At 41.8% G+C, this 16851-nt stretch overlaps 1 non-coding gene across 1 annotated transcript; it reads left to right on the plus strand.

The window, feature by feature from the left end:
• Positions 1–528: 528 nt before the first annotated feature.
• TRNAE-CUC (transfer RNA glutamic acid (anticodon CUC)) lies at positions 529–601 on the plus strand. Its single transcript has one exon. It is a non-coding gene; the product is annotated as a tRNA-Glu (tRNA).
• Positions 602–16851: the final 16250 nt, after the last annotated feature.

Below are 16851 nucleotides of genomic sequence, written 5' to 3' on the forward strand. Positions count from 1 at the left end.
CCTGGTCAGGGAAGTAGATCCCACATGCATGCTGCAACTAAGAGTTCACATGCCACAACTAAAGATCCCTCATGCTGCAACTAAGGCCTGGTGGAGCCAAAGTAAATAAAGAAATAGTAAGAAAATAGTAAAAAATATGGTAGATATTAAACCAACTGTATCAATGATCATTTTAAGCATCAATGGTCTAAATACCACATGGAAAGACACAAACTGTCATAGTAGATAATAAAATAAGACCTAATTATATGTTGTCTACAAGAAGCACACTTTGAATATAAACACAGAGATAGATAAAAGTAAAAGGAGAAACATATACCATGCCAACACCAAACAAAAGAAAACTGGCATAGCTATATTAATTTCAGACAAAGCAGACAGCAGAGCAATGAAAACTCACAGGAATGAGGAAGGGCAGTACATAATTATATAGGGGCCACGTCTCCAAGAAGACATAGCAATCCTTCATGTGTATGTGTGTAACAACAGAGGGGCAAAGTATACAAGGCAAAAACGGGCAGAGGGACTTCCCTGGTGGTCCACTGGGTAAGACTCTGCACTCTCAATGCAGGGGGCCCAGGTTCGATCCCTGGCTGGGGAACTAAGATCCCACATGCCACAATTAAAAGCCCTCATGCCGCAACTAATAGCCCAAATGCCGCAGCTAAGAAGTCTGTGTGCCACAACCACAAGATCCCACGTCCTGCAACCAAAAGATCCTGCATGCCTCAACAAAGATCCCACATGCCACAACTAAGACCTGGTGCAGCCAAAATAAATATATCAATTATTTTTTTAAAAAACTGATAGACCTGCAAGGAGAAATGAATCCACTACTATAGCAGTAGACTTCAACACCCCCTTATCATGAATTATAAATTCCAGCAAGCAGAAAACCAGGAAGGACAAAGTTGAACTGAACAGCACGATGAAACAACTGGACTTAGTTGTAATCTATGGAATACTTCAGGCAACAACAGCAGAATACGCATTCTTCTCAAGTTCACATGGAACATTCACCAAGACAGACCACATTCTGGGACATAAAATGCACTGTAATAGATTTGAAAAAAAAAAAAAGAGAAATCATACAAAATATGCTCAGACCACACTGGCATTAATCTAGAAATCAATCGCAGAAAGACAGTGGAAAACCCCCAAATACTTGGAGATTAAACAACACACTTCTAAATAACACATGAATCAAAGAAGTCTTGAGAACAATTAAACATTATTTTGAATTAAATAAAAATGAAAATACAACTTATCAAATTTTGTGGGATACAGCAAATTCAGTACCTAGAGGGAAATTTATACCACTGAATGCATACAGTAGAAAAGATCTATAATCAATAATGTAAACGTCTAAATTATTAGAGAAATGCAAATCAAATCTACAGTGAGGTACCACCTCACACCGGTCAGAATGGCCATCATTAAAAAGTCTACAAATAACAAATGCTGGAGAGGGTGTAGAGAAAAGGGGACCCTCCTACACTGTTGGTGGGAATGTAAAGTGGTGCAGCCACTATGGAAAATAGTAATGGAGGTTCCTCAAAAAACTAAAAATAGGGACTTCCCTGGTAGTCCAGTGGTTGGGACTCCGCGCTTCCACTGTGAGGGGCGAGGGTTCGATCCCTGGTTGTGTCACTAGGATCATGCATGCCGTGCGGCACTGCCAAAAAAACCCCCAAAACTAAAAATAGAGCTGTTATATGACCAAGCAATCCTAATCCTGGGCATATAACCCGATAAAACTCTAATTCAAAAAGATACATGTACCCCTATGTTCATAGCAGCACTATTCACAATAGCCAAGACATGGAAACAACCTAAATGTCCAACGATAGATGAATGGATAAAGAAGATGTGGTACATATACACAGTGGAATACACTCAGGCATTAAAAAAGAATGAAATAATGCCATGTGCAGCTACATGGATGTACCTAGAGATTATCATACTAAGCAAAGTAAGTCAGAAAGAGAAAGACAAATACCATATGATATCACTTATATGTGGAATCTAAAATATGACACAAATAAACTTATCTATGAAACAGAAACAAACTCACAGACATAGAGAACAGACTTGTGGTTGCCAAGCGGGAAGTGGGAGTAGAGGAGGGATGGATTGGGAGTTTGGGATTAGCAGATGCAAACTACTATATATAGAATGGATAAACAACAAGGTCCTACTGTATAGCACAGGGAACTATATTCAATATCCTGTGATAAACCATAATGGAAAAGAATATGAAAAAGAATGTATATATATATAACTAACTGCTGTACAGCATAAATTAACACATTGTACATCAACTATACCTGAATAAAATAAATTTTAAAAATACAAGGTTGGATTTCCCTGGTGGCACAGTGGTTAAGAATCCACCTGACAGTGCAGGGGACACGGGTTCGAGCCCTGGTCCAGGAAGATCCCACATGCCGTGAAGCAACTAAGCCCATGCGCAACTACTGAGCCAGCGCTCTAGAGCCCATGAGCCACAACTACTGAGCCCACGCACATAGAGCCCATGCTCCGCAATGAGAGAAGCCACCGCAATGAGAAGCCTGTGCACCGCAACAAAGAGTAGCCCCCACTCGCCACAACTAGAGAAAGCCCGCCCTCAGCAACTAAGACCCAACACAGCCAAAAATAAATAAATGAATTTATAAAAAAAAATAATGTAAGTGTCTACCTAAGGAAACTACAAAAAGAAAATGAATTAAATCTAAGTAAATGCAGGAAAAATAACAAAAATTAGAAAATGTAATTGTGGGAAACCAACAGAGATCATTTAAACCAGAAGCAACTTGCCAATTTATACATCTATTACAATATATCCTAACTTAATTTCAAATTTTTACACCTGTTTTAACTAGAATAGTCTTGATTCATCCTCTTAGTTAACCTGTGTGAGACTTTCCATTACATGTCAAGAATTAGAACACTGAGTAAGGGTAAATATAGAGATAATAACATTTGAATAAAGTGCTTTCTTTCTCAAATATTTATTAACCCTTCTATTTTGTATATCAAGTGAATGCCAACAGTATTTCTCAATTTTTCAAATTTATTCACATTATTCATTTGTGAGTTCATTAATTATAGAAGGAATATACAGTTCTTTTTAGATCCCAATATAATTTATGAAGAATCCTATGGGATATGATCCAAATTTCAATTAGAGACAAAATTAAGATTACCTAAGAGGTTTATAACTTCTTTGAAAATGGAGACAATCCGAAGAATCAATATGTTCTCTGGTTTACCCATCAGGGGCAGGAACATTAATTTAAATGACAGTCATATCATTTGTTAGTCTTCCTTTAATAAGATATATTGCATTATTTTTTATTTATTTATTTATTTATTTATTTATGGCTGTGTTGGGTCTTCGTTGCAGTTTGCAGGCTTCCCATTGTGGTGGATTCTCTTGTTGTGGAGCACGGCCTCTAGGTGCGCGGGCTTCAGTAGTTGTGGTTGTGGAGTGCAGGCTCAGTACCTGTGGCACAGAGGCTTGGTTGCTTGCTCCATGGCATGTGGGATCTTCCTGGACCAGGGCTCGAACCCGTATCCCCTGCATTTGCAGGCGGATTCTTAACCACTGCGCCACCAGGGAAGTCCCTATTGCATTATTATCTTAAGGAATCTTAATTATAAATAATAAAGGATGATGTATAAATACCACATTTTCTTAGCATTATTAGACACAAACACTACCATGAATTTTAAATCCCAAACTACAATATGAATACTTAGATATTTTGTATATGTGTAACCATATGTGTGTGTATCAGTTAACCTGTGTAGAAATATATATACCCATATATATACTTGTTAGTATACTATACAGTATGTACATTATATAGATTATATGTGTATATATATATTAATACACATATACTCATTAGTCTGGATATATACATATCTATATATACTTAGTATATCCATATATAGGGAATATGAATAAATAATATAATATGCCTTTATATTTGACATCTATCACATCAACTGTCTCCCCCGTATGAACCTCCTCCATTCTTTTTTTTTTTTTTTTTTTAATTTTTTTTTTTTTTTTTTTTTTGAAATTATTTTTATTTATTTATTTTTGACTGCATTGGGTCTTCGTTGCTGCTCACGGGCTTTCTCTAGTTGCGGCGAGCGGGGGCTACTCTTTGTTGCAGTGCGCAGGCTTCTCATTGTGGCGGCTTCTCTTGTTGCGGAGCATGGGCTCTAGGCGCACGGGCTTCAGTAGCTGTGGCTCTTCGGCTCTAGAGCGCAGGCTTAGTAGTTATTGGTGCACGGGCTTAGTTGCTCCGCGGCATGTGGGATCTTCCCAGACCAGGGATCGAACCCATGTCCCCTGAATTGGCAGGCAGATTTTTAACCACTGCGCCACCAGGGAAGTTCCCCTCCTCCATTCTTAAACCTACTCCATTCCTGGTCCCTTTGCTTGATTTTCACGTATATTCCTCAAGGTACACTAAGAAAATCATCACCTGGCAAGCCTTTGTGACCATCTCTCTCTGATTAAGGAATTCCTTTTAGATAGAGTCTAATATCTCCCTATGCTTAAGTATATCTGAGGACTGGCAGCTATGATATACATCAGTGACTTTCTGTCTCACCTCTTAGAGAAACACATTTCAAATATCATAGAACTGACAGCGCTGCTTTGTATCACTATTTGCCCATCTTGTAAAGCAGTGCTTCTCAAAGTTTAAGGTTTACGCTGAACACTAGTGCGTTGTTAAAATGCAGATTCTGATTTAGTGGGTCTGGAATGTGGCTTGATATTCTGTATTTATATCAAGTTTCCAAGTGCTGGTAATGCTGATGACCCATGAACCAGTCTCTGAGAAGCAAGGCTTTGAAGCTGTGATAACAGCGATTGGGATATTCACACCTATGGCCCCAGCATGTGTGCAGTATCTCCAACATGGTAGCACCTCAATAATGTTTGCTGGATGAATGGATAAATGAAATAGTAACGATATAACTAAAAGAAATATTTTTGATTCGATGAACCATATTAAATACTTCATACTTTGTGTTCTGATTTATCCTCACAACAGTCACATAAGGTAGGTTTCACTGTTTATAAATATTCAAGTGGTTTAGAGGGGTAACTTAAATATTTCACGGTATGTACAAAGAGCTAGGAAATGTCGGATTTCTTATCCTGAATGCACAATCAACCTTAGTTTTTTTAATCTACAATATGTTACTACTGTACCCGCCTATTCTTCCTTCTTATAACCACCAAACAACATTTTCAGATAAATTTTTCAAAGAATATGTGTTCTGTGTATTTATATGTTGCTTTACCTTTCTACATGCCTCCGTTTCATCGTTTACCTAATTTTAATAATAATAATTCCATTTCATTGTGGTGGTGTAAGGATTCAGGTAGAAGGTCCATGTAAAGCAATTGGTAAAATGCCCAGAATGGCATGCATTTAATAACTGTGTGACCTAATCACAGAGAGATGGGTCTGGATCCACAGGCGGACAGTCTCTGTTGAGGGGAGAAAATACAGTATAATTGAGATTTGGTTCTGTTTTTCTTTCATGGAAAATAGTAACTGGCATAAGATATAATGAAATATGACTGTGTTCAACTTACTGTGCAGTTTTTCTTAGAGTAGGTGTGTACAACCAAAGATGGTGATTTATCTACGGAAAACAGTGCTCTCCATCTGCTAAAGAACTCAAAACACGTTGGCTGATAAAACATAAACATGATGGCGTCTTTACATATATACTTTATATATATATATAAAGTGGTTAAAAATATCACGAAACCCAAAGTAATAATATAAAATTCATATACCAAAAAATTAGAAAACAGTGTAATTGAGGGAAATCAAAAGGCATAATTAATAAAACCAAAAGCTGGTTCTTTGAGGTTAATAATATTGATAAACATCTAGTCAAGCTAACTGAGAAAAAAGAGGGAAGACAGAAATTACTAATCTTAGAAATGGAAGAGGGGGCGGTCAATGAAAATGAAAAAGTATTTTTAAAAACTAACATCCATTTATAAGAGCAAGGTAGGATAGAGGGGACTTTCTCTTCTTGAGGAGAAACATCCATAAGAAACTTGCAGCTAACATCATAGTTGATGAGAGACTAGAAGCTTTCTCCTGGTAACATCAGAAAGAAGGCAAGGGATATCTTTTCCGAATATCTTTATGTTCTGAATGAATGTGAAACGAATGTCCTCAGAGGAGAACGTCATTAATGTAATGTCACACCTCTGCTCCTGGAGCAGGTGTCTGTAGTTCAAGTCTTGCCTGCAGAGGCTGCAGTGGCGTTTAGGTTCCCTGAGGGTAACCAGATAAAGGTGTATCTAAGAGTCACTGAAATACGCACTGAACAGAACACTGAGACAAATCTGTGATAACAGGATATTTACCCGTTGCTGAGTGGATGGAGTCAGTAATTTCCATAATGCTGGGGACTGGGAATAGGGGCTTATTTGGTGAGATCAGAGCCTCAAGTTTGCAGCAATCCACTGCGAGGTGTCATTCATTCTTTCCAGGTTTAAGAAAAGGCCAAATCTGGCTGTTCAAAGGAGAAGCACTGGGGATAATGATAATTACTCCTTCACTAAGTAGATTTTGTACAATGGTTTCGTACTGTAAATAATTATAATTTCCTGTATATTATGATGTTTTGACATCAGTCTTTCTAGCTGGGGAGAGACTGACCCTTGGGGTCAGCCACTTCTTGAGACAGCAAAGGGTCCACCTAGAAGCATGCTTTTGATATGCAAGCCAACCAATCCAGAGCCAGACTTGGCTTTAACCCATCTTTATAAATACCCTACCCGGCCTTAACCCATCTTTAGAAATACCCTACCCGGCCCTAACCCATCTTCATGAATTTTCAATCTTGCCCCCATTCCATAAGGCTGGAGGCCAGATCCAGGGCTCACACTCTCCTGGGACCCATCAACCATAAATTATCCAAGGGCCAGACAGTTACTCCTCTGGTATGGGAACCATCTGAGCCTAGACTTCACAAACAAACACAAAACACCCTGTCAGGTGCAGCTGCACACCATTCTATGGACTATCGGCCTTATTACTATTGGTCTGGGTGCTTTCTCACTGGCTTACAACCTGAAGGTCCAGAGCCTACAACTAAACGTGGCCATTGTTTCAACTAAACATGGCAAATGTCAAGATACGTATCAACTGGTGGGGATCCACTTGGAAGGGATACTCCAGTCCCATATCCCAGACAACATCACCATAGCCCAGGAGCTGTGAAAGGAAAATAAAAATGGAGTTGGTATTGCTCTCTAAAATGGAAGCGGGAGGCCATTAAGGCACTGTGACTTATGCACATCTCAGTCTGGATGAAATCTGACCTTTTGACCACTTACTGTCCTAATGAAGTCACCAGAACATCTGCCAGAAACTCAAGATATTTATCAGACCCCTACCCTAAAATAACTAGTGATTCCTGTTGATTAATATATCAACAGGACAAATATATCCTGACTCAGAAATTTCAAGTCAGAGTCAATCACAGTTCTCACCAGGAACTTTTAACAACCTCATGGCTTTTAGTGTTTGCAAGTCCCTGGCTCTTTCTATTCTCCAGAACATTGTTTTGAGGTTACCCAAATCTGTGCTTCCTGAACTGCTTTTTTTTGTTTGTTTTCAGCTGCGTTGGGTCTTTGTTGCTGCACGCGGGCTTTCTCTAGTTGTGGCAAGCAGGGGCTACTCTGTTGTGGTGCACGGGCTTCTCACTGCAATGGCTTCTCTTGTTGCGGAGCACAGGCTCTAGGCACACGGGCTTCAGTAGTTGTGACTCATGGGCTCTAGAGCGCAGGCTCAGTAGTTGTGATGCACGGGCTGAGTTGCTCCGCGGCATGTGGGATCTTCCCAGACCAGGGCTCGAACCCGTGTCCCCTGCGTTGGCAGGCGGATTCTTAACCACTGTGCCACCAGGGAAGTCCGTGAACTGCAATTCTTAAGACACCAAATAAACTCTTTTCTTATTTGCAGCCTCCTGCATTATTTTTTGGTTGACAGAGGTCACCAATGGAGAGGACACTGCCTCAAATGACATTGCCCCTGTCCAAGACTTGCCTTTGGAAATGACTTCACCCCCTGCACTGGAGACAACTTCATCCCGACACTAAAACTTCTGCCTCAGTGACCCTATATACTGTCTCTCCTAAAGCACAGATTGGACACAGGACATTTATTGCTTTTTTTTTCATTTAAGAATTGTGTCATGTTTCGGGGCTCACTGTCTGCTTAGCCCATGATCCTGGTATATTCCTTGCTCTCTGCTAAAATGGACACCCCTTACACGCCCATGCCTAAAGGGAAATCTGGCAAAGGTTACTACTATCTGCACCATCCTGAAAATTAATGGAGACCACTGCTTTCCCCAGGAGGCACCTGCCTCTTACCAGTCAACCCCTGGACCCCCTGGTAAGAGAACCACTCACTCCTCAGTGCTTTCCTCTACTCCTCTCCTCCAGCTTTCCACCATGATCTCCACAACCACTCCTTTCCTGTAATTACATACAAATACCACTAATCTTTACAGAAGTTACACGTACTAACTTATTTCATACCCTCTAATGGAAGAAAGTTTCACATACTGAGGTATAGGGAAGTCATTCTGGCTTATACATGATTTAACTTGAACTTTTTGCTAACTACAATACTCTTAGGGCCTGTCAAACACACAATGTACATCTGCTTTAGCTATTAAAGAAACTATTAAAGAATAAAGGATGAAGCATTTTGTGCTTTGGATATATGGCCTCCTACATAGTTAAGATATGTACTAAGGAAGAGTTTCAATGACCCCAGATTCTTGCATCTCCCCACAGATGGAAAAACACTAAAACCATTAACTTGAGATATCTGTTCCTTGTGATGAGCGGTAATCTTTCACCAAGACGTATGCTTGTCTACATGTATTTCCCAGCCAAAACAATTCACATATATCCTGGCTCCTCCACTACCTCTTTGGGGCAGTCCCCGCAGAGCTACTGAGAGATGTTTCCTGGTCTACAGTCCTCAGTTGGGCTTGAATAAAACTCTTTTCCTTTTTTTTTTTAAATGGATGTTCACATTTTTTTTTTAATGATACTTAGAGACTGAGAATTTATTTATTTTTTTAGAAGATGTTGGGGGTAGGAGTTTTATTAATTTATTTTTGCTGTGCTGAGTCTTCGTTTCTGTGTGAGGGCTTTCTCTAGTTGTGGCAAGGGGGGCCACTCTTCATCGCGGTGCGCGGGCCTCTCACTATCGCGGCCTCACTTGATGCGTAGCACAGGCTCCAGACGCGCAGGCTCAGTAGTTGTGGCTCACGGGCGTAGCTGCTCTGCAGCATGTGGGATCCTCCCAGACCAGGGCTCGAACCCGTGTCCCCTGCATCAGCAGGCAGATTCTCAACCGCTGCGCCACCAGGGAAGCCCGGATGTTCACATTTTTAATAAATTTATTTATTTTTGGCTGCATTGGGTCCTTGTTGCCGCACATGGGCTTTCTCTAGTTGCAGCGAGTGGAGGCCACTCTTCATTGTGGTACACAGCTTTTCACTGTGGTGGCTTCTCTTGTGGAGCACGGGCTCTAGGCGCGTGGGCTTCAGTAGTTGTGGCACATGGGCTCAGTAGTTGTGGCTCGCAGGCTCTGGAGCGCAGGCTCAGTAGTTGTGGTGCACGGGCTTAGTTGCTCCGCGGCACGTGGGATCTTCCCAGACCAGGGATCGAACCCGTGTCCCCTGCATTGGCAGGCGGATTCTTAACCACTGCGCCACCAGGGAAGCCCCTTTTCTATTCTTATTATAGATTATTTATTATTTCCATCGACACTTCCAACAACATAATTTGACCTAAGCATATTCCTAAGCACAGTTCACAACTCCACCAAGATATATTAGAGCCCCCCACACACACAATTTCAGATTGATTTTAGCTAATGCCATACAATGGGAACCTTAATTATGGGCTGGCCTGAGGTCACTCCTTGTACTTCTGTTGTATTCCTCGTTGACTCTCATAATAAATTATTTTCTATGCTGTTTAGGGCCACTTATGCCCTACTCTCTTAAAATCTTTACCAATCTATCATCACCCCAAACTTTCCTTAATATGTCAAAGCATCAGAGGACCAACTGCGTCGTAAATATCTAAAATGTTCTGCGTATTATGATGTTCTGACATCTTACAAAACCTTTCTGTCTGGGGAGAAACTGTCCTGTTCCAAGGCGAGGCAATTTAAGAGGCAGCGAAGGGCCCAGCTGGGAGCATGCCTTTGATATACAAACTAACGAATTCAGAGCCAGACCTCCTCTGCCCGGCCTGTACCCACCCCCTCACCCCGTCCCCAGCAATATTCCCTTGCCTGCATCACCCCCGGGCCAGGTACCAGGCAACGAGGTACCACCCCTGTAGTCCAAAGCCCACCAAAATTATTCAAACTAGCCAATCCTAAACTGTTCACTCTGCCCTGCTTTGCTTTTGCTGGAGAAACCCCCAAGAAAGGCTGTAGCCTAAACACTATCCACTCCCACCCTCCAGACTTCTGCCTCCTGACTGCCCTGGTATCTTTCCCACATGGCCCCGCACGGGATGGTGTGGCACACCATGCCTCCTGTCTCTAGGACGGGTGTAGTGTAACTGCCCGACAATAAGGCACATTTTTGACTGTAACGTAAGTGCCTGATTTTAAGCTTTTGACTGCTGAGGCATCCATTTCAAAGACATCCATCTTGCCAACTACACAACTAGATAGAGCCAGGCTGCACCATCCATGAATTCCCTGTCTAGAAAGCCCTGGGTGACCCAGGCAACTGACCACTTGAGTCACCCAGCTTTTCCCACCCTGGGTTTTTCTGTTTGCTTTTTTTTTTCAATATACTCAAGGTTTGTATGTATGTATGTATGTATTTACTTTGGGCCGCGATGGGTCTTTGTTGCTGCGCACGGGCTTTCCCTAGTTGCGGCGAGTGGGGGCTACTCTTCGTTGTGGTGCATGGGCTTCTCATTGCAGGGCAGGGGCTTCTCTTGTTGCAGAGCATGGGCTCTAGGCGTGCGGGCTTCAGTTGTTGTGGCACACAGGCTTCAGCAGTTGTGGCTTGTGGGCTCTAGAGCACAGGCTCTGTAGTTTTGGCGCACGGGCTTAGTTGCTCCACGGCATGGGGGATCTTCCCAGACCAGGGCTCGAACCTCCCCTACCTTGGCAGACAGATTCTTAACCACTGTGCTGCCAGGGAAGTCCCCCCGACCCTGGGCTTTAATTCTCGCTCTTATGTTTTAAATTCCCCAATAATGGGTGAACCCCAGAAACCCTAGCTACCTTGCCCTTGGACCCCAATAAAGTCTGAGTCTCCTGGTGTGCTCCCCACTACCACCCACAACCCTTAGTCCCAGAACTTGTTAGTAATTAATCTTGTTTTTTCCAATAACCCTGATGGTTGTTGCTGAGATTCATCTTACCATCATGATAGAACCACAAGGGCCTGTCCAGCAACCACACTGACTCAGGTGGGGAATTGTCTATCAGGTCGCCACAAGCAGTACAAGCCTAGGTGAGTATCTCAGGCATTCCTGGCTGATCAAATTTTGGCATCACTACCATAGGCTGAGACCAGCATGAACAGTGTGAGTATAATAAAATGCTTTTTTTTTTTTTCCCTGAGCCTCTCCTGTCTCCACCTGTGGCTGCACTTTGACCATCTCAAAGAATATAAATCATTCAAGGCCCTGTCAACCGAAAGAAAAATGCATAATGTAGAAGTTATGAGTTAACTTTTATTCGGGGGCCTTACTGAAGACTATAGCCCAGGAGACAGCCTCTCAGAGAGCTCTGAGGAACTGCTCTGAAGAGTAAGGGCAGAGCCAGGATATATATGCATTTTTTTTTGCTGGAAAAAACATGTAGTCAAACATAAAAAAATTACTGCCGGGAATTCCCTGGCGGTCTAGTGGTTAGGACTCCGTGCTTCCACTGCAGGGGCATGGCTTCAATCCCTGGTCGGGGAACTAAGATCCTGCAAGATGTGCCGTATGGCCAAAGAAAAAAAAAGATTACTGCTAATCACAAAGAACAGACATCTCAAGTTACTGATTTTAGTGCTTTTCCATGTATGGGAAGACGTAAGAATCTGGGGTCACTGAAATTTTTCTTAGATATGCAACATAACTATCCCAGGGTCAGTATATCCAAAGCACAGAATGCTTCCTGTTTTTCTCCATCCTGAATTCCCCTTAGGATGTACTGTTGGTGGGTGACTCAAGCTAATGGCTTGATCCTTGCAGAACTGGAATCACGGGAAACATTTTTTCTTTACAATGCCCCTTGGACATAAATCTTATCGAGGTTTGAGAGGCATTTCATGACCAATTTGACCCCTGGTGCTAGAAAGGCTCATTGCTAGGTCAGGTGAGGATCTCGGTGATAGGCTATTCATGTGCTGTATCTGGATTAGACCCTGTTAATAACCTAAAATTCTCTGGATCATCCGTCTTACAAGTCTATTATCAATGAGGAAATGTTTTCCCTTGTTGCTTCTTCCCATATCTACAGTTGCACTATTACAATTAATTTTTTTTAATTTATTAATTTATTTATTTTTGGCTGCACTGGGTCTTCATTGCTGCGCACGGACTTTCTCTAGTTGCGGCGAGCGCGGGCTACTCTTCCTTGCAGTGCGTGGCTTCTCACTGCAGTGGCTTCTCGTTGCAGAGCACAGGCTCTAGGCGCATGAGCTTCAGTAGTTGTGGCGCATGGGCTTAGCTGCTCCATGGCACGTGGGATCTTCCCGGACCAGGGCTCGAACCCGTGTCCCTTGCATTGGCAGGCAGATTCTTAACCACTGTGCCACCAGGGAAGCCCATACAATTAATTTTATATAGAGCTATAAATGTGATCAATTGCCTCAAGATGTTTAGTCATCATTAATTTTGTCAGAGGCCTGGTTACACATTGAGTAATGCAAGAAACAACCATCCTATAAAACAGACAGGATGTAAGTAATATAGCTAGTAACATTAATAAGGTCATAGTACAACAAAAAGAGATACAAAGCATAAACAGCTTGAAAACAACCAAGAGAGAACAAATTAAAACAATGATGAGTATAGTATAACTAGTTGTAATCTGGATCACAAGAAGTCATCAAGTCCAGAGGGGAGCCAGCTGGAGAAGGCAAATTCTGGAGGGATCAGGTAAAGAGAAAAAGATAAATGTTTCATCTTCTTTTACAAAGGTATACTTTATCAACTTGCTGCAGGTCGTAGTTAGCATAAGAGGAAAGGTTTTCCAGCTTAGTAGTATGATCTACAACTCATCAGAAACCTATATTTGTCAAAAAGTCCTCTTATGAATCTTCCTGAAGATCTTCATTTTATAAAAGCATCAGAGTAAAACGATGATTGTAAGTGACAAAAGACTTAAAATGGCTGTCTTAGGTCAGTCTCCCAAGGCAATAGAAATAAAAGCAAAAATAAACAAATGGGACCTAATCAAACTTACAAGCTTTTGTACAGAAAAAGAAACCATAAACAAAATGAAAAGACAATCTATGGACTAGGAGAAAATATTTGCAAATGATATGACCAACAAGGGCTTAATTTCCAAAATATACAAACAGCTCATACAACTCACTAACAAAAACAAATAACCCAATCAAAACATGGACAGAAAACCTAAATAGACATTTCTCCAAAGAAGACATACAGATGGCCAACAGGCACACAAAAAGATGCTCAACATCACTAATCATTAGAGAAATGAAAATCAAAACTACAATGGGGGAGCCTCCCTGGTGGTGCAGTGGTTAAGAATCCGCCTGCCAATGCAGGGAACATGGGTTCGAGCCCTGGTCTGGGAAGATCCACATGCCACGGAGCAACTAAGCCTGTGCACCACAACTTCTGAGCCTGCATGCCACAACTACTAAGGCCTTGTGCCACAACTACTGAAGCCCATGTGCCTAGAGCCCGTGCTCCACAACAAGAGAATCCACCGCAAAGAGAAACCCATGCACTGCAATGAAGAGTAGCCCCTGCTCACTGCAACTAAAGAAAGCCTGTGCAGCAATGAAGACTCAACGCAGCCATAAATAAATAAATAAGAATAAAGTTCCCTTTAAAATATAATAAATAAATAAATTTTGAAAAGTGATTTAAAAAAAATCCTACAATGGGGATGGACTTCCTTGGTGGAGCAGTGGCTAAGATTCTGCGCTCCCAATGCAGGGGGCCCGGGTTCGATCCCTGGTCAGGGAACTAGATCCCACACACATGCCACAACTAAGAGTTCGCATGCCTCAATTAAGGAGTCCACGAGCCGCAACTAAGGAGCACACCTGCTGCAAACAAGACCTGGCGCAACCAAATAAATAAATAAACATTTAAAACAACTACAATGTATCACCTCACACCAGTCAGAATGCCATCATTAAAAAGTCTATAAATAACAAATACTGGAGAGGGTGTGGAGAAAACGGAATCTTCCTACACTGTTGGTGGGAATGTAAATTGGTGCAGCCACTATGGAAAACAGTATGGAGGTTCCTCAAAAAAGTAAAAATAGAGTTGCCATATGATCCTGCAATCCCACTCCTGGGCATATATCCAGAGAAAACTATAATTCAAAAAGATACATGCATCCCACCCCCTTTCATTGCAGCACTACTTACAACAGCCAAGACATGGGAACAACCTAAATGTCCATCAACAGATGAATAAAGAAGATGTGGTACATATATACAGTGGAATATTACTCAGTCATTAAAAAAAATGAAATAATGCCATTTGCAGCAACATGGATGGACCTAGAGATCATCACACTAAATGAAGTAAGTCAGAAAGAGAAAGCAAAATACCATATGATATCACTTATATGTGGAATCTAAAATATGACAAAAATGGGACTTCCCTGGTGGTCCAGTGGTAAAAACTCCGCGCTTCCAAAAAAAAATTAAAAAAAAAAAAAAAAACTCCGCGCTTCCACTGTGGGTTCGATCCCTGGTCAGGGAAGTTTCACACATCTCACAGTGTGGCCAAAAAATAAATAAATTTTTAAGATAAAATAAAATATGATGAACTTATCTACAAAACAGAAACCAACTCACAGACATAGAGAACAGACTTGTGGTTGCCGAGGGGGAGGATACATTATAAATCAACTATACGTCAATAAAATATAAAAAATTTTAAAGACTTAAAATGGCATAAAGATCTGATTACAATGCAATTGACAAAGAAATTTGGTTATTTCTGTGACATACATTTTAAGGTAATAACTAGAATTATGACTGATATTATACTAAGACATATCAGATTTTTAGGATTTCCATATAATTTCTAGAATATCTATATTAATGACATTTACCCACACAATATAACCTAAGAAGGTTTATCACCACTTACTTGACAATGTTTCTCAGTAATTTAACATACCAAATAAACATAATCAGTTTAATATCTCTTTGGGATGTTTCAGGGGCCCTCAAAAGCATCCCAAGTTAGCTAGAGGTCAAAAGAACTTCACTTAGAATTCGACATGGGGAATTTTATCAAGGATATCAAAAGGTTTTAAAACACTTAGTCAAATAGGCTCACAGGTCACCGTGAAACAATACTTATTCACTCAACCAAAGTGACAATAAAGGATTTTAACGGCAAATACAGAAAGTTAAAACAGATTACTTAAAAGGTAAAGAGGGCTTTCCTGGTGGCGCAGTGGTTGAGACTCCGCCTGCCGATGCAGGAGACACGGGCTCGTGCCCCGGTCCAGGAAGATCCCACATGCCGCGGAGCGGCTGGGCCTGTGAGCCATGGCCGCTGAGCCTGCGCGTCCAGAGCCTGTGCTCCGCAACGGGAGAGGCCACAACGGTGAGAGGCCCGCGTACCGCAAAAAAAGAAAAAGGTAAAGAAACTTTACAATTTGTTATCAAAAGCAGATCAATATTCCAAGAAAACTGTGTTCTCTTAAAACGGAAAGAAAAACAAATTCTAGTTTTGCTGAATCACTTTGCTGTACACCTGAAACTAACACAACATTGTATCAATAAATCAACTATACTTCAATTTTTTAAAAATTGTTTTAGGGCTTCCCTGGTGGCGCAGCGGTTGAGAGTCCGCCTGCCGATGCAGGGGACGCGGGTTCGTGCCCCGGTCCGGGAAGATCCCACGTGCCGCGGAGCGGCTGGGCCTGTGAGCCATGGCCGCTGAGCCTGCGCGTCCAGAGCCTGTGCTCCGCAACGGGAGAGGCCACAACGGTGAGAGGCCCGCGTACCGCAAAAAAAAAAAAAAAAAAAAAAAAAAAAAATTGTTTTATACCACCTTACTTTTTTTCTTTTTTATTTGATGCATCGGGTCTTAGTTGTGGTATGCGGATCTTTGTTGCAGCGTGCGGGCTTCTCTCTAGCTGTGGCATACGGGTTTTCTCTCTCTAGTTGTGGCGTGCGGGCTCCAGGGAGCATGGGCTCCGTAGTTTGCAGCAGGCGGGCTCTCTAGTTGAGATGCCCAGACTCAGTAGTTGTGGCACGCAGGCTTAGTTGCCCCATGACACGTGGGATCTTAGTTCCCCAACCAGGGATCGAATCCTCATCCCCTGCATTGGAAGGCAGATTCTTTACCACTGGACCACCAGGGAAGTCCCTATATCAGCTTACTTTTAATATAAAAATCTATTTACTCAAATAAATTTAATTCTAATCTTAGCAAATCCTAACCATGCACAAAATTCTTTTTTCAGCGTTCGGCCAACTAAAAAATGTCACTCGCGGGGGTCTTCCCTGGTGGCACAGTGGTTAAGAATCCGCCTGCCAACATAGGGGACACGGGTTCGAGCCCTG

The sequence above is a fragment of the Neophocaena asiaeorientalis genome, unplaced genomic scaffold, assembly GCF_003031525.2.
Source record: "Neophocaena asiaeorientalis asiaeorientalis breed wild unplaced genomic scaffold, Neophocaena_asiaeorientalis_V1.1 scaffold87, whole genome shotgun sequence".
Taxonomy (NCBI): Eukaryota; Metazoa; Chordata; class Mammalia; order Artiodactyla; family Phocoenidae; genus Neophocaena; species Neophocaena asiaeorientalis.